The following is a 6,000-nucleotide window of genomic DNA, read 5'->3' as shown; positions in this document are numbered from 1 at the left end:
CAGGCTGGTTGGGCCTTCCATTCAAGTATCCATTTTGTAGTAAGAACAAGTAGGAATAAAGACCGTTTGAGCCATGTATTCAGGATTTCTTTTAACCTCCCTTCAATGTTATTGTTCCAGAAGGAAGATGCTCTATTGATTCAGGCGCTTAGCAGCAGAAGCCAAAGAGTGGGAAGCTCTGCCTACTTCCACACACTCCCCCCTTTTCACCAAAACAAGTTCCTCTTCTATTATTTAAAAGGCGACCTTAAGTTTTTACAATAAATCTAGGATCTTTCACTTTTCACATCAAATACATTTACTTGTAAAAAGGCTTCTGACCATTATGCTTTACATTTGATATGCTTGGGAGTTTCACATACAGCAGTATAAGCAGTAACACATTTGTTTCCGTGGGGTAATTTATTTGGGGTGGATGCCCCAGAAGAAAAATGTGTTCAAGTGGGAATAAAAACAGAGGAGAAGTGATGTTTTTCGTTCACATCTGTCAGTTACCAGATTCTTTATTTTCTGATTGTGTTATCAAGAACAGGTCAATAGTACCACAACATAGAGTGTTGCTACAGGGGAAAACATGTCTGCTAGTACTCTAGGCCATTTGAGAGATCTCCCTTGACATACTAGCTTCAATTGGAATCTATCTGTGAGAACAAACAGTATGTTGCTGGTATGCTTTCTCTTAAATTGTGTTTTTAGTGAGGAGACTGATCAGGAAGACATTTTCAATAGAACTGTCCCTCCATTCGATTTCAGCAGTAGTGTTATGGCTAATGGAAGCCTCACACACACTGCTGACAGATTGGAGCCAGGCCTTCCTGAGCCACTGTCTAGTCAATCAACCTGCATCCAACTGATGTTCTGTCAGATATTAAGGCGCTATATTCTTGAAGGCTGCCGAGCTCTCAACTTTGACTCTTTCTGTCTTGGTACTAAGAATTTTGTGAACTGATGTGGTACCATGCTGTTAACTAAAAGGCAGTTAAGGTCGCTTCATGAACTGGGTTTCCACTGCAGGGTACTGACTTACTTAGTACTTGAGATTTCTAAACTGATATATATTTTAAAGAACATCCACAAGGGGTATTAAAAACAAGCATACTGAAGCGTTTGCTTTGTTTAACACAGATGAATAATCACGATTCCAAATTAAACCCTGTCAATCCACGATCGTATCCTTAATAATGCACCTCCACTACATTAACTTTCTCCAAACAACTTTTAAAATCTTTCCATATCTGTTTTTCAAAACATTGTTTTTGTTGCAGCTTCTAGAGGACATGGGTCTAAAGCAAATTCCAGCGGTCTCCATTCCCACAGAACTGAATTCCAATGCACATGCAGCACAAAGGATTGTATTCAACATTAACATCAGTTGACTCGAATAGCTGCAAAAGAGATAACAACATCTGTCTATACAGAACCTTTAATCTGCTGAATGTGCTTCTGTGGCGACAAAGAAGTTGCTCTGCAACAACCTAGCAATAGTCCCTTCCAAACCTAATGTATAATGTGGTATAGAAGAAAGAGTTTTCTAATGTGTTTTAAAAGGTTCTGGAATTAAATAAGATTAAAACACAATCGAGTGAACAATTCGTTGTTACTTTAAGTGCTTCAGGGCTATAATTTATGGTGACAGTGCTAGGGAAAAGAAATCTCGGTGGCCAGGGAAGTACCACCACCTGATAAAAAAGGAAGATTATGAATGCAGCGAGGGAAAGATTTTAGTCTTTCACTCTACCACTGCATGAAACAAATTTCTAGTTCTTTGTGGCCTGGTAATAACTTGTTTTTATATAGCCCTTCATCGTGGTATTGCTGCTTCTCCCACTGTAAATAACATGTGTTGCTATTACCTGGTTACGCTTATTCAGTTCATGAGCCTTGAAAAATTGAAAGGCTGGGGTGGACGAGTGGTATTTGAGCCCACGAGCTTCAGGCCATACCAATTGTCAATAGTACGTGCTTAACTTTCTAAGCTTTCCTGCTCTTTACAGATTTAGAAAGACATTTAAAAGATGTCAAAACATTGAAGCAGTTCAAAAATGACTATCCACTTTTGCTAAAAAATCTTTGCAGTGTGGCTAATAGATTAGCATAACTTTGAGCACCGTGTGATCAATCAAGCAGCAGGAGTGGAGGACTTATGGGGCTTCCTTAGGGAGGTAAAGCGGACTTATTTTTGTACTGCATTAAATAAATGTTTAAGTCAGAGTCTTACACGTTCACTTTCAAAGGACAGTACATTTACACCCAACCAAAGAATTCTTGTGACCGTAAAATTGAGTCAAACACTGATTTTGACATGGCCCCATCATAAACATGCTATGCTTACCTCAAGCTCTAGCATATTCTTCTGAGAAGTACAGAGAAGCTCACTTATCAGAGACAACCCCGGTTTAGTATTTAAGGTGCTGCAGTATGAAGGAAAGCACAAGAAAAAGCTTCCTCTACATTGTATTTTCAGGTGCAAACTGGGACCCCAACGAGCAAAAGTGACCATCTGACTTTTTGTAGTAGCCACTAATCTTAAAGCGAGTGAAAGTACCATCTCTAAAGTAATTTGCAGAAAAAAGAATATGATTTTATTTAAAAAACTAGGGGGGAAATGAATAACTGGCCATGAATAACTTGGTTTGTTATATTATTACCTTTCCATTGTGTGCAAAAAAATATAAATAGAATAGGTAAAAGTAGATTAAAAAAGTAGAGATAAAAAGTAAAAAAAGATATGCTGCCTCTAACATGTCTACTGAAAATTCAGAAATATAGCGGTAAACAAGTTGAATTTATAAAAGTATATCTGTGAATTGAACATCTAAGCTTGGACCCTTAAACCCTCGTTGTTATTTCCTCCTTATTCCCTAACCTATTTTTCCTCTTTTACCAATTCTCTCTGATATTTTGCAGGCAGATACCCCAGACAAGGAATTCCAGGACATCTTAATATTATCCATTATACCCTCAAAATCCTCTAACCCAGCCCCTAAATAAAACCTAACGTTAACTCCATACCTAACACAAATCGTAACATTCCCCTTACTACACTCATAACACTTTTCCTCAAAAAATCCCTTCTTCTTTACCTCTAACTTTAACCCAACCCTAACCTAACCCTAACACTTGCATCAACCCTAAAATTAACCCTTTCACCTTCCCAGAAACATATTTAAGACACTTTACAACACCCTTCACATCGTAACCTATGCTAGTGAAATTTTCTACTTTTTGTCTCTACTTTTTTTGTTACTCAACTTTTTCAATGCTATTTTCTTATTGCACCCCACCTTTCAGAACAAACATCCCAAGACTCCGGTAGGGTCCACAATTCCAATGTATTTACACAAGTGGAGAAAGAGATTGTGAAATCTGGGGGTTACACCTGTGGTGAGAGAAAGATTCAGTTTTGCCCTTCACAACAAGAAGTATATTCAGAAATTCTGACCCCAGAGGTACAGAGGAACTATTGAATGTAATATAACATTCCAAGATAATGCATGAAAACAAGGTTTTAGTCTAGATCCTTTGCTGTGGATAAGAAAACTTGCATCTCAGCTCTGGAGCTCTACAAATTCAGGCAATTTGTCTCCGTCAAGCACTTCATGCTTAGGGAATCTTCTCAGTGGTAGGATTGAGTGCACTGGGATGCAAGAATTAGTACAATATACTTGCTTCTTGTTGCTTCACTATTCTTACTGCTTCGGCCCCATCAGATTTATGACTATCCCCTCCTCCACTCATCTCTACCGTAGCAACCCAATACACCACCATTCTGGGGAGGGGGGGGAGGGCATAAACCAACAAAAAACCCTGTGCTAAATTGCAGGGGTTAAGCTGCGTGACGAGGAGGCAAAGCCTTGGAGTAAAAGGAGTCTTCAACTTTCGGGCATCAGCAGTTTATCTTTCTAAGCTCTTCAACTAAGGACCTGCTCTTGTACTGCTGGCTGGATTTAGAATTCCTGTATGACAGCCTACACAGAATGTACAAGCTGGTTGGGCGCTTAATTGCCCTGTATTTGTACAGAACACCACTCAAGATACATCAGGGCAGAAGCTCTTGATTTTGCCTTCTCATGGTAGCATGCAAGTTCTGGTGGAAAGGAGACAGGAATATTTTTGATTCCTCACAAAAAAACGCGTACAACTTTTGGGGCAGTCACTTTACATGGAAACAGAGTGTACATTTTAAGACTGAACTAAACTAAAATCATTTTTAAAAATCCCATTTTCAATTTGCATCACTGGGAGGTGGCAAAAGACAACATTGAGATGGAAAGCTTCCTACATCTTTGAGACAGTGCTGGTGAAATTCACCATTTAAATGTGATTACTATACAGAAGAGAATCTGAGCAAAGAAGGCTTGAACGGAGGCAGACAAGTCAACATTGGATCTGGAACCAACATGTTCCTGGCGGACCATGTTGTTCCTTCAGAATACATGCAGGACAGAGTATGCCATTTCAGCAAACACTTTTTGTGCAGTTCAGTTGTGTAACAGAATAACACAAGGTGAGGAATGTTAAGGAAACCTATGGACCCAGAGTTCACGTTGGGGGGATTCTCACCCAGCTAGCACCAGGAAAATTGCTTGATTCTGCTTCTCCTTAAAATTGTGTAGCACCATTAAACACAAGCACCAAAGGCTCCCTACTTCGCAGAGAGAGAATGTGTAGGAAAACAGGCAGGATAGTAAACCAAGGCAATTCCACTGAAATAGAATCAAATGTTAGCAATTTTGTAAGGTTATTCCCAAGAACACACTCTCCACCGTCCCTCTCAAAACTCTACATTCTACTATACTATCTGAATTTGTGAGTAATATCTAGTCAGACAAAATGGACTCTGCCCCTCTGTTCAGACTATAATCTGATGAAAAATTAGGAAATGCTAAGAGATTCCTCCACCATACCCTGGATGTGACAAATTCTTCTGTAATTGGACCTTCCCAAATTCAGGCCAGGTGGCTAAATTACGTTGATGGTCTTGAGAGCTCACCCGTTTTCAAGATGCTCCCTACGTGGCCACAGTTGACACAAAACATCCTGCTGAAATATCACAACTCTACAATTTTAAAACACCCCTGATGTCGACCAATGTGTTGTATTTTATTCTTTCATATATTAACACTTTAACGCAAATTTGGTGGTTCTGAAAAAGAATGAGCTTCATTCATTTCTTATTTCCCACGCATCTGTATCACAACGCTACCAAAATATATTTTAGGCCACCACTGGAGTGTACAGCTGGCATCACTGGGGCATCCAGCAGAGATGCTAGCAAGCGCTTCTGGGTCTGTGAAATACAGGGCACTGCCCTCAACAAAAAGCCCTACCGGTCATCCCTGAGTCGAAGGAATGCTCAAGTTCACAACACTTCACACTTCACACAGGCACTCCAGCTGTCCCCTCTTTAGCACCTCTTGAGGCATAAGTTGTGGCACACTGACTGAAAGGTGCAGATCTTTCCACGCAGTTTAGGGGTGCAGGTAGCAACATCTACGCAGCACTAATGACCAGAAAACTTTCATTTTTCTCAGCATATGCCTATCATAACGGAAATCAGTAGTCGGGTGTCCTGCATATATATATATCACGAGGCCCTCAAAGGAGATGGACGCGATATGGCTCCAAGCCAAGAGGTGAGAGAACGGAGTGGGTCCCCTATAAGTCTATTCCTAGATTCCCACAGTGACTGCTCCACATGAAGGGGGCACCACAGGGCCCATGGGTGGGATAATAGAAGGAATTTAAAATGGGTTACTCTCACTCCACACCCCAATTTCCTCGCTCTGTAGGTTGGGGTGTTGGGCCCATTGAAGCACTCATTTTAGACAATAAGCAAAGTTCCCCATAGTCTGTTCTTAAGGGCCCTTCCACGCTGGATGCAGCCTCTCAATCCTGGGTTTGTTGCATAGTTCCAGAATGTGGCACAAAGAGCAGCTCGCCCATACAAGGTCTCTCACAGAGAGGCAGGGATCAGATCTGGCGTCATGTACAGTATTT

Source organism: Lissotriton vulgaris, chromosome 1_1, assembly GCF_964263255.1.
Source record: "Lissotriton vulgaris chromosome 1_1, aLisVul1.2, whole genome shotgun sequence".
Classification (NCBI taxonomy): domain Eukaryota; kingdom Metazoa; phylum Chordata; class Amphibia; order Caudata; family Salamandridae; genus Lissotriton; species Lissotriton vulgaris.
This window is presented reverse-complemented; position numbering follows the sequence as displayed.